This window comes from Nycticebus coucang, chromosome 12 (genome assembly GCF_027406575.1).
Source record: "Nycticebus coucang isolate mNycCou1 chromosome 12, mNycCou1.pri, whole genome shotgun sequence".
NCBI lineage: Eukaryota > Metazoa > Chordata > Mammalia > Primates > Lorisidae > Nycticebus > Nycticebus coucang.
Genome location: NC_069791.1, coordinates 34,598,179 through 34,614,773, shown reverse-complemented (window position 1 = coordinate 34,614,773; position 16,595 = coordinate 34,598,179). Strand labels below are relative to the sequence as shown.

General features: G+C 38.3%; 1 non-coding gene across 1 annotated transcript; it reads left to right on the top strand.

Moving 5' to 3' along the window:
* Positions 1–7,877: 7,877 nt before the first annotated feature.
* Positions 7,878–7,979, top strand: LOC128562924 (U6 spliceosomal RNA). The gene has a single exon (XR_008373619.1). It is a non-coding gene; the product is annotated as a U6 spliceosomal RNA (small nuclear RNA).
* Positions 7,980–16,595: the final 8,616 nt, after the last annotated feature.

The window sequence follows — 16,595 nt, the reverse complement described above, 5'->3', positions numbered from 1 at the left end:
CTCTAAACTGCAGGAAAAAAAAAGTATGCCAGAAAGAATGGCTATTCAATTAGCCTTTCAAATTTCTAAACAAGCGATCTCTTAAAGGGGTCCTGAGATGCTGTCTCTAGAGGTGAGCAGTGGTTACAAAGGTGTTTTAAGTTGGTTAAAAATTAATAGACCTGAATATTCATATCTCTATTTTTATGTATATTATACTTCAGTAAAGATTTTCTTAAAAGTTAAGCAAACAGACCATGATTTGAAAATGCTGTCTATCAAATGATATTTTTTCCTTATGTAAACAATAAGTATAAATCTTCATTTCCATACGAGTAAGAATGGTTGTAACATCTTTGTGAAATGTATTAAGTACAATGTGACTGATATACCTCGTGATTCTCCAGGCTGAATTTCTGAATAGCCGTAATATTTAAAGGATAGAGTACAATAGAGATTAGAAGCCTTGTTCTAGCATGGGTTATACTCCACTACTTTTCTGTATTTATTTCTGAGCTGTGGGATTTTATGCAGCTGATAGAGCTTTTAGGAAAAGAAGCCTAAAAAATCACTCCCATTGAACCAGAAACCTCAAAAACATGAACTTAAACATCATTTGAGAATACATTAAACAATTTTTTTATTAAAGAGATATGTTTTATGATTCTTTAAAAGGGGGCCTTTACATTTAGTCATTTGAGAAAATGTTTGATGTACTCTTGTTCATGGACAAAGAAGGTCCAGCTGCCTTTCACTGTCAGCCAGATGCGGAGACAGGGATAGGTCCCCCAAACTTTATTAACAGAAGGCCAGAGACTATGGAGAACAACAAGAGTAGTCTCTCAATTCTCTTCTGCCTCAGTTACCATTCTAATAGTTTTTATAATGGGAATACAAGGAAACAAACCTAGGAGATTTTAACTTTATCGGATAGGAAGTAACATCAAAGTAGTCTTCATTCTGACAATGTTTAAACAGCAGAAAGGTAATTTTCACTTTAACAAAACATCTAAGAGAATATTTAATAGAATAGAGAATGTTCGAATAGAATTAGATATTCATTAAATTAATATCAAATTTCTTTTTTTTTTTTTTTTTGCTGGGGCTAGGTTTGAACCCGCTACCTCCGGTGTATGGGACCAGCGCCCCACTCCTTGAGCCACAGGCGCCGCCCTAATATCAAATTTCTAACGAAATTAAAGAAAAGATCACATTATCAAAGTACCCTTTACCAATATCACAACATCTGTTGTCTATGTGTGACTGCTTCCTCAAGACTCCTGAGGTCAACTCCCTCCCAGTCCTGGAAAAACCTTACCTAGATCGCGAGAGGAATGTGGGGAAAGCTATAGGTCAGCTGTGCTGCTTCAGCTTCACTTCTCAGACTCCATCTTGCAGGCTGCTTTTCTGGCTTCGCTCTTGCACTGTTTCTTTCTTTCTTTTTTTTTAAATAGTAGTAAATCAATAAGTCTAGCAAAGAACATTCTACAATAAAAAAGTTCTATTCCACAGAACCCAGTTCTGTGCCCAGAAAACATCTCCATGTAGCCTGTTTTCCTTTCTCTGAACTGATACTTTAAAGGGAATTTTACATGCTAACAAAAGGTCAGATCAAATCTATTTGATGATACAATCTATCCTGTTCAAGGGCCCAATTCTTTCCCTATAACTGCTGCTTATAGCTGACAATAGCCTATTGTTCAACTTCTCATTCGGTGATGGTGATGCCCCCTGTGAAAGGCAGCCGTGGAGGGAGGGTTATTCTTTTCTTTCTTTCTTTCTTTTAGAGAAATGGCTTTGAAAAACTCAAAGGACACATGTTGTTAAAAGTAATAGTTCCAACTCTCATTATGACTTTTTCCCCCAAAGTACTGTGTACAGTCATCACTCAGTTCTTTTCATGGGTCATTTTATGTCACAAGTGAAATGTTAACATGTCCTAATTGTTATTCAGATGCTGGGGGAGAGGAGGAATAAACAACCCTAGGGAAAAACAATCACTGGAGAGAATCAAACCGTAAACGTGAATCAGTAAAAAGATATCCTCACACATCATACACAGTACATTCAACTAAGTTTCCAAGTTCCTTCTGAAATTGTTGGTGATTTCTCTCATTTGATGTCACCAAAAGACACATTATCCATAAATTATCTAAATGTGCATATTCCACAGTGCATATGGTAATTACTATATGTTATTGCATATATTCATGAGCATGAATTAAATTAGCTTTCTTTGAGGAAAACATCTTGCTTGGAGTCAGTCCTTTTCTTTAAAAGGCAAGGGGTGTTACAAAAGGTGAAATCTGAATATGATGATTGAGTTGCATATATTACTTTAAGATGACATAGTCTTCATAAAGATTCCCATAGTCTTCATAAAGACCAAGGTTTTTGTTTTTGTTTTTGTTTTTTTATTAAATCATAGCTGTGTACAATAATGCAATCATGAGGTACAATGTGCTGGTTCCAGATACAGTCTGAAATATTGTCACCGAACTGGTTAACATAGCCTTCATGGCATTTTCTTAATTATTGTGCTCAAACCCTTAATAAAGACCAGTTTTATACTTTTACAATTCTCCATTTTTTTAAAGCCATATCTATGACTTCAAAGCTATAAATAATGTGGATTTTATCTTTGTTTGATCATTCAAATTTTACATTTCAAAACAGGAGTGCAGAGACCTGATTCTAACTTTCTCTCACACTAGCTGTATGATCTTCAGCATGCTTGTAAACAACACAAATTACAGTTTCTTCATCTACAAAAACTAAAATGACTTCTGAACATTAAAACTGTAGATTCTAATGATTACTCCCCCAAAGATGTTCACATACTAATCCCTGAAACCTGGCATGGGGCAAATTGCAGATGTGATCAAGTTAAAACATCTTGAAATGAGGAGATTATCCTGGATTATCTAGGTGGGCCTGATGCAATCACAACGATCCTTATAAGAGGAACACAAGAGAAATGGGAGTCCGAAAGAAGACCATGTGACAATGGGAGCAAAGATTCGAGTTCTCTGGCCCCAAACGAAGGTAAGCCAGTAGCCTCTAGGCTGAAAGGGACAAAGGAAAGGTTTTCCCTGGAGTTTCCAGAAGGAACCAGTCCTGCCAATACCTTGACTGTAGCTCTAGTGAAACAAATTCCAGACATCTGGAATCCAGAACTGCAGGAGAATAAACATGGATTGTTTTAAGCTATCAGATTTGTGGTAATTTGTTATAGCAGCCACAGGAAATTAATTCACTGTATTAGGAAAAGCCTTTCCAATGATGGTATGAGAAATGGTGTAGAGCTTCTTTCCGTGAAACAACTATACATAATCAAATTCATAAAAACCACCACCTTTCAAAGTCTCTGGAAATTATCCTAAGAACATACCAAAGATGGAGACATATTTATTTAAGAAAATCTGCTAAGTTTTGTTAAGGACAGTGACTCTGGCATTTGAGCCATAACCTGCTCTCCACCTTCCAATTCAGTGGGATCGAAGCTCTAACCTGTGTATGGCCAAGAATATGCATTCTTTCCCCCAGCCCACCAAATAGCTGGGACAATAGGCACAAGCCACCATGTCTGACTAATATTATTTTACTTTTTGTACAGACAGGGTGTCCCGTGTCGCCCAGGTTGGTCTTGAGCTCTTGGCTTGAAGTGATCATCTTGCCTCAGCCTCCCAAAGTACTGTGGTTACAGGCGTGAGTCATCACGACCAAGAATCAATTAATTTAACATATCACATTAATAAAATAAAGAACAAAAACCACATGATTATCTCACTCTCAATAGATGCAGAAAAAGCACTTGATAAAATGTACCTTTTCCTGATTTAAAAAAAAAAAAAAAGACTCAACAAACTAGGAATAAGAAGGACCTTCCTCAACCTAACAGAGAGCATCCACTAACAGACTTATAGGGAACACCATATTTAATGGTGAAGGATAAAATTATCTCCCCCTAAAATCAGCAACAAGACAAGAATCCATTCTCACCACTTGTATTAATTATCAGACTAGAAGTTCTAGTCAGGAAAAATTGGGCAAGAAAAGAAAATCTTTCATCATGAAAAGAAAGAAGTAAAACTATCCCTATTTGCAAATGACATGAGCTTGCATATAGAAAATATTAAAGAATTTACCTATTAGAACTAATAAGCTAGTTCAGTAAGGTTATAGGGTGAATGATTAATGTACAAAAATCAATTGTATTTCTAACCATTAGCGATAGGCAATCCAAAATCAAAATTAGGAAAACAACTCCAATTTTGATGGCACCGAAAATACTTAGGACTAAACTTTTTTTTTTTTTTTTTGTGGTTTTTGGCCGGGGCTGGGTTTGAACCCTCCACCTCCGGCATATGGGACCGGAGCCCTACTCTTGAGCCACAGGCACCGCCCCTTAGGACTAAACTTAAGAAAGGAAATGCAAACCTCATATTCTGAAAACTACAAATTTTGTTGAAAGAATTCAAGAAGACAAATAAATGGAAGGCATTCCATATATGGATTAGCAAAGATAATATGGTTAAGATGGCAATACTCCCCAAATTGAGCTATAGAGTCAATGCAATTCTTAATTCCAGCTGCTTTTTTTTAAGTAGAAATTGAAAAGTTTGTCTCAAAAGATCTAAGATAGCTAAAACAATCGTAGAAAAAAAAAAGCCACAAAGTTGGGGGACTCCAATTCTGGATTTCAAAACTCACAACAAGTTAGAATAATGAAATGGAGATACCACAGATAATAAAAATCTTTCAACCACTTTAGGGCAAATTACTAAAGAAAATACAAAAAACATTGCGTTACAACTAAAGTCTTCAAACTCCTTATCCTAAATGGCTTTAACAAAATGCTTACATTTTGTATAATAAATTGGTGAAGGATAATAAATTGGTCCAAGTCTGCCACTGAAACCAAGATTAGTAGCTCAACCCTAAAAGGTTTTGCTGGCCAGTGAGTGTCTGCCCACCTCTGTTTCTATATGGCTTGGAGAACATCTAATTGGCTGTAATTTTTTTGGTTCTTAGTTCCTTGGCCATAGGGGTCTCACTGAGGGACAGGATGGAATGGGGCAGGTAGCCACACCAGCCCAGCAATAATGGAACAAAATAAAAGTTTGGGCATTGATGATGCTTCTGGCAAATCTTGGGCAAAAGGGGGGCAATTTAAGATAAAACAAAATGATAAGCACCGGCTGCCAACTGAATAAACTTCTTGGTCAAGAGAACCCAGAAAAACCTTTAAACTGAGTTTTGGTCCAGGAAGGGAAGGGAGATTGGACATGCCCTCCTTTAGGAGTTTAGATGAATTGCAAATGGGATCTAAAGTCACACGAGGCAAAAGTTAAGCTACTCGAGCAGGCCATCTATTTGCTTACACATTGTTGTGCTTTAATATATTGTGGCTTGCTCTATAAGTAACAACAGACTTTCTTATCTTAAACCACTTTTTTCCTATTGGTTTCAAGGCTTTAGATAAAGATTTATTTCTTTAACCAATTACAAATTAAGATTCCTATAATCTATAAGGTGCATCATTCCTCCCCACTTCAAGATGTCTCACCTTTTCAGGACAAACCAATGTACACCTCCCATGTACGGAGTTGTGATTTTACCTGCAATTCCTATCTCCTTAAAGTGTATAAAACCTGTGGCTCAGTGAGTAGGGCGCCGGCCCCATATACTGAGGGTGGCGGGTTCAAACCCAGCCCCAGCCGAACTGCAACCAAAAAAATAGCTAGGTGTTGTGGCGGGCACCTGTAGTTCCAGCTGCTTGGGAGGCTGAGGCAGGAGAATCGCGTAAGCCCAAGAGCTGGAGGTTGCTGTGAGCCGTGTGATGCCACGGCACTCTACCGAGGGCGGTACAGTAAGACTCTGTCTCTACAAAAAAAAAAAAAAAAAAGGTGTATAAAACCTAACTGGAACCAGTAGTTTGGCTGCAAAAAACAAACAGCAATAACAAAATTTTTGGCTGATAATAGTAAGCTGGGTTTTATGAGAAGGTTCTGGGGCTGATTGTCAGGCCAAAAAAAGGGGTTCCAACATTGCCTGGACTGGCCAGAGCTAGGTGTAGGAGAGAAAAGATTTTGAAACCAAGAGAGAAAAGATTTCCAAGAAGGTATTGGACAATTGGGTCAGATGTCGCTGAGAGGGAGGTGAGTACCATGGCAACAGGGGAGTGCATGTAGGATGGAGCAGTAATGAGACCATGGTGGCCCTGACAGAGCAGATTCAGTAAATCATTAAGCAGAAACTTAATGGAGTAACCAGAAGGGTGAATGAAAGCTGAGGAAGTATTTTGAGGTTTGCCGTGAAAGAAAACAGAAAAATACAGTGGAGGGGGTCATGATGGTCAGGGGAAGTATTTTGGGTTTTATAACTTGGAACATTATAAAATTTGTTCGTATGTTGCCTGGAATGAGCCACTATATAGAAAGCCACTGATTCTGTAGAATACAGGGGGTTTAACTATGAAAACAAAAATCTTTGGAAAGGTGAAAATGGGTAAGATCTGAGTGTGATTGGAAAGATTCCCCTCTGATAGGAGCAGACACATTTATTTCATTTCAAAAAGGGAAGGCAGAGAGAACATGGGCCCAGAGACTACAAAGTAGACGTAATAACATCAAGACATGCCTGTCTGATGATTTAGATTCTTTTCAATGATGTGTGAGCCTAAGCCATCAGCTAAGAATGAGAGAGGGAGAAGGGAGTGTAGGAGATGATGAAATAGGCATTTCAAACAAAGATTCAAAGGGGAACTTTACTGGGGAAAGATGATGGGACCCTTGGGCAGTACAGAGGGCATATTTGAGGCTTGAGATCACAAATTTCAAGATCAACCAGGCAAGTAGTTGTGATCTAATCTCCAGTAGATGCAGGCATAGAAACGATGGCTAGTTAGACACACAAGGAACTGGAGTTCTGCCAGGTAAGCACAGGGAGAGTGGGGCCAGAGAATTGAGTTTGTTTCCAATTAAATAATTTTAGTGATGGGTCATCAATTGTAAGCTGGGTGAAAAGAGAAGCAAAGTTAGGAGACTAGTGACAATTGGGAAAGAGTGACAGCATCAATGGACTGGAGGTTTCAATAAAATTAAGGAGTAATTACATGGCGGGGCTAGAATAAGGGAACTTCAAGGATAGGTGGTTGTGATAATTAGAGCAAGTCTCCACCTTGGAGGGTTAGATTGCTCATACATTATTATCCTGCGTTTACCGCAGCCTTTTCAAAGAGATCAAAGAAACTTCTGAGCCCAAATTGCTAATAGAGAGCACAATTATGTGTGTCTAAGAAGCAGCCATGTGATCAGAGAATTAGAAAAGTGCTAATTCAACGATGGCACAGTAAAATGGGCCACAAAGCTTAGATCAGAATAATGAGACAACATCCCAGCACAAGAAAAAGAGCTTGGGCTTGGAGTCAGAGCAACCTGCTTCAATCCCTGGCTGTGACACGTAGCAACTCTATGTATTTGGGACTATTTCTCAACCACTCTGCATCCTGGATTATAGCTTTTAAACTAGAATATGGTCCCTCTTTCCCAGGAGAGAGGACATTGCACATTAAGGACAATGCCCATTAAGAAAGATAATATATGTAAAGTGTATATAAATAATAGGTTTGCAGTAAATATTAATCACTGTGAAAAAAAAGGAGCCATGCCCCTTGTGCTGCCTGGCAATTTTGTAGTCACTTTGGGAAGCTTATAGTGGAGGTGTTGAAGGGACTTGTCAATCAGAGGGCAATAAAAGTATTCTCCTTATAGAGCCCTAGTGGATGAGGGTAAATCTTGGGTCGGTTATTACATTATATCTAATAATTTTGACAATAGGATCAAAGGTCTGGTTTTAGGCAAATGACATTTCAGAGGTTAAGAATAAAATCACAGTGCTTGCTTCTGTAGCACATCGCTAAATTTGGAACGATCTAGAGATTAGCCTGGCCCTTATGCAAGGATGACACGCAAATTCGTGAAGCATTCCATATTTTTATTAAAATAAGAGAATAAAATCACAACTCCTGAATTAATTTTTTTTTTTTAAATTTAAACGTGAACCCAAAACAAGGAGAAATGGCAGTGTTTGTGGTGGTGTAGTGGAGCAGACCTTACCCTCTGCCCAGTAAGAGCAATGGAGCTTAGAGTTCAGTGTTTCTAAGTGGGATCTGAAGCCATTCTAGTGTTAACTCCTCAGCTCCTTCTCATCTCTCCTGGTTCCTAGGAGGGACAGTTGAGTTGGCAGGGGGATGTCTGCCATGCCATGTGTGTTAACCCCAAACATCGAAGGGGTTAACCCCAAGCATTGAAGTTTTTCAATGCTTCCTACCTTTAATTATTACAGGAGGAAAAAGTCATCTGAAAATATGCAGAGAGGAAGCATCAGCCAACCATATTTCAGAGACAGGGCACCAGTAACTGAATAGGAAGCCAAAAGAAAATTCCAACATAGCACGCTGCAAATGTTTTCAAATAGAATGTCCCAGTAGCCTCAGAAAAGCCAGAAAGGGTTGGTGAAAATTTACTGAAGCATAAATGCAAACCAGCTTCTCCCCAGCAATGTGGCATTTACAGTATTTGCATTTGAATTTTCGTAAGTCGAATAATATGAAAATTGCCTCTGACATGGCTCTATTAAATACGAGAGGTGCTTGATGTGCCTTGTCTAAGACCCATCAACTGAGAAAAATCAGAATTGAAGTGGGATATTTTTAAAATGACTTTTCCAGTATTCTGGAGTGAGAATAACTTGGATTTCCTCCTGGTAACTTACCAAATCTTTCCAGTGTCATTGTCTAAAATAGTTAAATATGTTTTTGATGCCTTTATAGCTAATAGATCACTTAACTATTTCATAATACTGTGTTACCTACCAAAATAAGTATTTTCCTTACAAAATTTCTACAGTCTGGTACAAACCAGTTTCAGAAGTCGTTACAATATAAGTAAAAGAATGAATAGTTCAATTTGTGACAGAAAATTGTGTCCGTTTTAGTCACTCTTCTAACTCTAGCATGTTGCTTTGAGATAGTTTCTGGCGCCAGTTGAATGAATGAATGAATCGATTAATTTATCATCTGCTCTCAGAATTATATATAAAAAAGCATTTATTATGATTTTAAAATGAATCTATATTCTTTCTTTTCTTCCTTCTTGCCTGCTATCTTCCTATGTTACCATTATTATTTCCAGATAATTCTTTAGTTATTCAAGACAGAGAGTGTAGTTTTAAAAAATATAAAGTCTTTTTCATTATAAGGGTAATGCATATCTAGTGAAGGAAATTTGGAAAACACAAGCCAAAAGAAGCAATAAAAATCACTGAAAATTCCACTCGTGTTTACATTTTTATGTATCTTTCACGTCTATTCTATGCATGCACGTTCGCTTCTATAATCATGGGATCAAGCCACATACTTTGAAGAAAAAACAATTCTTTTTTCGCTTCACAATAGGCTGTGCAATGTTTTGCTCAGAACCAGCGTCTCCTTTCATGCCACTTTCATTACATTATACAGTATAGAGACTACATTTCTACATTTATGAAAATATACTGTTCTTCTAAATCAGTGGTGATGACAAATACAACCATTTTCCAAAGTGCTAGATGCTAGTCTAGAAAGGAAGCAAAGTAAGCCGGGGAGCCGACTGATGGGGAAAATGCAGCATTCATTTCTTACTCAGTCTGGAGGGTTTGGACTCTGGAAATGCCACTGCTTCCTGCTATTGGTGGCTGTTGACTATTGTCTCCTAGTCAGCTTCTGTTAGAAGCAGACCCAGAGATTTGGCACGCAGAGCCATAGTAACAGTGCAGTCCGCCAGGTTTCCTTAGCTACATGTTAGTGACAGGATGGCATGCTGCCCTAAGTACCTGAAACTGACTCAGGGAGAGCATTTGAAACCCACGGCAGGAGGTGGGAACACGCTCCTTCCTCACCCAGAGGGGCAGTCACCTTAAAGGGAAGTCAGTCCATGAGCTGATGGATCTTGTGCCTGATGGGGATTTAACAAGCTTTTAAGGGTTCTGAAGAATCACAGATGCTTGGAAATTCAGTTTTAATTATACAAAAACATCTATTCCCCCTCCCCGCCCCCAGTTTTACTTCATATGAATTAGCTGGCAAGCAAAAGACTTTTGGTGATTATTTTCCTAAGTGAACTCTTTACATTCCTTATTAGGTTAATGAAGTCAGTGGTCATTGTAGTCTTAAAAATATGTGCTCTGGGGGTTATTCGCTGTCTTTCTATAATACAGAGGCCACACAGTCAAGTTTGCAAACTCATCCTGGAAAAAGTGCTACATACCTCATTGCTACATACCCCTACCATCACCTTTGAAGGACTCCCCTTGGGAAACTATGCAGAGACCACCAGCCCCAAGTCCACCTTTCAGAGCAATTTTGGAACTCTTTTTTCCGGAATGGCCATTAGAGCTAAGGTTGTATTACCCTTGATGTCCTGAATGTCATCAAAATGTCTTCTTTCAATATTTTCGTTATCTCTGGGTAAAGAAAAAGGTCACTGGGGGCCAGATAAGGTGAATAGAAAGGCTGTTCCAATACAGTTATTTGTTTACTGGCTAAAAATTCCCTCACGGACTGTGCTGCATAAGCTGGTCCATTGTCAGGATGCAAGAGCCTTGAATTGTTGGCAAAAAGTTCAGGTCATGCAGCCTTTTCAACACTTATAGTCGACGTGGTTAACTGTCCAGTTGGTACAAATTCAGAATGAACAATCCCTCTGATATCAAAAAAGATTAGCAACACTGCTTTGACCCTTGATTTGGACTGATGGAACATTTTTGGTTGGGGAGAATTGGCTGACTTTCCTTGTACACTTTGACACTTTGTTTCAGGGTTGTATTGATACACCCAAGCTTCATTGACAGCCCAAAAGATTGTCTTGCCTCTCCAAAAGGTCTTGGCAAACTTCAACTCTCCTTTGCTTTTGTTCATCGGTGAGCTCCTTCAGGACCATTTTTGCACACATCTTTCTCATGCCAAGACTTCCAGTTAAGATTTTCCTGTTTCTCTATTGGTGTTTATTTGGTCTGCTAGGCTTCTCACAGTCAGTCGACAATTTTGACATGCAATTCGACAAATTTTTGCGAAGTTTGTGTCGGTTCTGCTCGTGACTGGCTGCACTGACCTCTCTTCAGCAGCGATGCTTTCTGTCCCGTTATACACTGCTGGTTTCTTCATGGCACTATCCTCATAAACTTTGACTAACATGTCCCTGATTTCACTCCCACTCTTGCCAAATTTGACAAGAAATTTAATGTTTGTTCATTGTTCTAATCCAACCTCCAACATTCTCACCACAGCACACGAAAACACACAACAATAATGAACGTTGCCACATGTTGACATGAACACAGCTGTGAGACGGTGATATAGCAAGATCATGAAACCTTACCTAATTCTTTGTACAGCGCTGCCAACATGAGTGCACACGGTGGCCAGTTCATGAACTTAATTGTCAAGCCTCATCCACTACATTTATTGATTTCCTATTTCATTTGACAAATACCTATCAGGCACTGTGCTAAGTGCTGGGGAGTCTTAGAAAGGGGTTCAGTAATCTTTCTCAAGAATGGAGTGGCCCAATACTACAGGCATTAGCCACATGGGACTACTAAATTTTCTAACTTAATTTAAGTTAAATAAAATTTAAACTTTACTTTCTCAATCACACAAGGCACATTCCAACTGTTTGATAACCACATGTAACCAGTGGCTAGCATACTGGACAACACAGATAGGGAACACTTCTGTAACAGCATGAAGTTCCATTAGAGCGGTGGTTCTCAACCTTCCTAATGCCGCAATGTATTTTCATTGTTAAAAAGGGGTTGCAACCCACAGGTTGAGAACCACTGCATTAGAGAGTGCTGGAGGAAACACCAAGAGAATATCAAACCTGTTAATAAATGATATTTATGAATTTATAAAATTGGATGTGTCCTTGAAAACATCTTGATGACTCTCTCTTTTTGGTGCTTTTATAATTATACACAAAATTATGTAAAGAAGCTTTAGGAAGAAAGTGATAACTAGAATACCCACGTTGTTTAGGTACGTTTCCAAAGGTCCCCAAACTTTCCAAGACTGTGTGCCACTATAGGAAACCTTGTCGACTGATCAACCCCAATATAGGCATTTGCATTTAAAAAATAATAAATAGGTGCTACTTTCAGCTAATATTTCAAAGCATAGTGTATACTTTGAGCTCACTAATGATAGTTGACACTACATATAAAACCACATTTCAAATAATCTTGATAATTTGGGGTCTTAAGTAGTAACTACATATCATATCCAATGAAATCATCATTTTTAAAAATTCCATAAAATAACTGAAAAAGGCCTTTTCTCTTAGAGCAGAAGTGTCTGTTCCACAATTTTGTTGTTCCTCTTGTGTTTCAAATTATCTTCTATCCACCATTTCTTTGCAGGCCTGTTTTTATGCCACGTGTCCATTTTCACAGGGTAAGTTTAGTTAATGCTAGACAATGTGATGTGTAAGTCTAATTACATGAGTATACATCAGGAGCAATAATTAACAACAGGCCTTCATCAAGGATCCAGAGTGCCCATGGCACTCGGCTATGAACTCCTCCTCTTCCTTTCAGCTGCCTCCTCCTTACCCATCCTAAAATGGCCCAAGTGAAGGTTTCATGTCAACACACAGTAAATATTAGGAAATCTAGGTTTCTTTCTTTCTTTTTGAGAAACAAAAATATAAAGACTGATCCGAACATCTTTTTCCCTTATCCCAATGGATTATTAATGGTTATTAAACTTTGGAGACCACTTATTTAGATTATAGTGCAATGGTTTCAATCCTATCATGTCATGTATAGCTATAGTATTCTATTGGGATCAGCCTTGTCTAAAATTATGTTTATTTATTTACTTATTTATTTGAGACAGAGTCTCACTATGTTGCCTTTAGTAGAGTGCCATGACGTCCCAGCTCATAGCAACCTCAAACTCTTGGGCTTAAGTGATTCTCTTGCCTCAGCCTCCCAAGTACCTGGGACTACAGGCACCCTCCACAACACCTGGCTTTTTTTTTTTTTTTTGTAGTTGTTATTGTTGTTTGTCAGGCCCAGGCTGGGTTTGAACCCACCAGCCTTGGTGTATGTGGCTGGCACCCTAGCCACTGAGCTACAGGTGCTGAGCCAAATTATGTTTATTTTAACATGATTTGCTCTCCAAAAAATTGACAGCAGCTTACAAACCCTTATACAATGTCAAAAAGACTTTCAATATTGACAAAAAAAAACAAAACATGACTTAGATTCTGTATACTTGGGCTAAAAATTTGGTTATTAGCTTCCTAGAAGCCGGTATATATTGGGGAGTATGAATCCCAATAGAATGGTCTCCATTTTACAAAAGGGCAAATGTAAGATTAGAAAGATTTAAACAATCTTTCCAAGTTTTTCTAGCTAGTTATCAGCAGACCACAATTTGAATTCAATTCTACCTCATCCCAAAGATATTTTTCTTTTTTCTCAATTTTTAGAATAAAGTAAGTATAAACAAAGAGAGTTTTAAAATGGGCTAACGCGGGTGGTGCCTGTGGCTCAAAGGAGTAGGGCACCAGCTCCATAGACTGGAGGTGGTGGGTTCAAACCCAGCCCTGGCCAAAAACCACAAAAAAAAAAAGTGCTAACACTACTTACCGCATAAATTCTTACAAGGACTAAATTAGATGGTATATTCATTCACCAGGGCTGGTTGTTGACTGATCAACCCCAATATAGGCACAAGCAGCTCACAGTCTCACAGTCAGGAATGAAGAAGTCTAAAGAGAAGGTGACAGTAGGGCTGGCTCCCTCTGAGGCCTCCGGGGAGCACCTGCTGCATGCACTCTCTTCCAGTTTCTCACCAGCAGCTGCCAGTCCTTGGTGTTTGGGGCTTACAGATGCGTCCCTCCAATCTACCTCTGTCTTCACACTGTTTTTCTTGTGCCTCTGTGTCTTATAAGGACCCAGGTCATCTTGGATTAAAGGCCCATCCCATTTTGGTACGACCTCATCTTAACTAACTATATCTGTAACAGCTTTATTTCCAAATAAGTTCACATTCTCAGGTTCTGGGGGCGATGGCCTCAATATATCTTTTTTTGGGACACACAACTCAACAAAAAACAGATAGTGTGCATAAAATTCCTTTTCACCATGCCTGGCACCTGATAGATTTTCAGTATCCGTGAGTTTCCTTTGCTCTCTACCAGATTAAACTTCTTCAGAGCCATGGTTTTGTCTTATTCCTCTTTGGGTTCCCAATATCTTGTACATACATAGTAGGTGTTTATTGATGTGCTTAAATAAATGATGACCCAAAAGCTTGGAGAGATGACACTGTTCAAGATGTTGAGGAGTGGTAGACCTACCTCCTACCCAGCAAGAACAGCATATGATGACCAGGGTTCAGGGTGCCTACCTGGGGTCTGAAACCATCTTGGCCTTTACCTCCCTCTCAGCTCCCTCGGATCTCTCTCTGCCCCGTCCAGGCTCCCTGGCCTCTCTCCTGCCCTTTGATTTGTCACTTCATCATTCTGTCTTCCCAGATTTACTTTGGCTTATAGCATCTAATCTTCTTTTTTTAGAAGCCCTCTGCTTTCCTGATGGCAGGACCACCAGTGCCTGACCCAGCCTCAGGATGTTTTTTCTCTTACGATTTTCTCAAAGCCCTTTAGATAGAAACTGGGTCTGGTGGGGAGGGGTGGTATCCATTAACCCAGAGTCCTTGGTTTTTTCAATCATGTCTGACTTTGATTATAACAGGAAGGAAAAGTAGCCTGAAAACATATAGCAAGGAAACACGGTTTTTCAGAGGCAGAAATCACCATAAGCTCTCTACTTGTAAGTTTTTATACTGTAAAACATCACATATTATCCTACGGACTGACATGAATGAAAAGTTAGACTGAAAGATTAGTCTATATTCAATTCCACCACTTTTGTCATTTTCATTTATAGGTATCCACAAAAGCTGAGTTAAACAAGTATAGTAGAAAATCTCTTATAATGAATAGGTAAGTGTAGTCTGTAATTAGCAAAACTAAAGATCCTCCTTAGCTCTGCTGTATGTCCTTTTCTGTGGCTATGGCTATATTTAGACAAAAATGAAGAACACTTGTAAATGATTAGAGTAAGTAGGTGAACTTTTCCATTATAAAATTCATATACCACACTTGCTTCACAAATTTCTTTTCTATCAATGGAACTAATCAGATCCGTAGTTTGTAAATCTCCAAATGAAAAGAAGTCTTGAATTACTCATTTTATTTAAAAGAAAGATGATAACAAATGCTAAATTCAGTTACAAAAGAACGCTCCATGGATTTATATGTACAGAAAATCAATTAATTATGCTTTTCCACATGACATCTGTCTTCTTCTGTATTATATTGCTATGAACTGATAAAATGATTTTTTAAAAAATACTTTTGCAAATGTATTTGTGCCTCCTCTTTTCCATGTTTTCTCATAAACTGGGTTCTTGTCCTAGTTTGGTTATCAATTTGCAGGGAAAACAAACCTGAGCAAGTCACTTGACCCCTCTTGGGCCTTTCTTTCCTTCCCTATCTAATAAGGGAAATGGAATATATTAGTTTTTCGGTGCCTTCCAGCTCTTTATTCTCCTATTCTATGGATAGAGAAGTAGATTTAAACTACATTATGCATTTTTTTACAGGAAGTTATTTTTTTAAGTCAGATGAAGGTTACATATTTGTAATTGGCAAAATAAAAATCAAGTATGTATTCAGAAATAAAAGAAAATCCAATCCACAAATGTTCCCCTACATATAATAATAACAGAAACGTATGCCAGTCATGGACCCCTGATGAGATTTCTACATGGTGCCTTTATAAATCACATGCTGATTTCTAAACTAAATGAGGTCCTTCAAGTTATGCTGTGATTTTCAATGTTATGAGAGCAAAGGGCATATTCAGTGAATTTCCATGGTTGATTCTGCACAAGTCATTCTGCATATACAGCAAGCTGAATCTATTTAAAGATAAAAATTCATTCATCAAAGTCACCTTCATGAATTTTAGCAAATGTGTAAGTTTAAGCAATGCTTACAGCACACTAGATTGATTAGAATTAAAATAAACACCTTGAAATTGCACTTAATTTTGAACTAAATGTGAATTTATTAGGCAAGGATGAAACGGAACCCACCCTTTCCATGCTGATTGCATCAGGTGTCTTAGACAAAGCAGCAAAGGGGCCTAAAAGAGCAATTAGGTAAAAGTGCTGCCATTTACCAAATGTATAATGTATGAGGCTCCCAGAAGGGTTTCAGTCTATGCAAAACAGGTCAAAATAATAACAGATGTTTCTGAAAGGGACACTAACACAGTTCAATACTCATTCCTCTATCTCTGCTTACATCTGATGTTCCCCTTCTTATAGGATGTTATTTTGGGAAATTGAGGAATTATATCTTGCCTCAAACATATAATTATTTTATGTCAGTGAAAATGTAAGATTATATAATTTTTTTTTTTTTTTTTTTTTTTTGCCACAGCTGGGTTTGAACCCGTCACCTCCAGCACATGGGGCCAGCGCCCTACTCCTTTGAGCC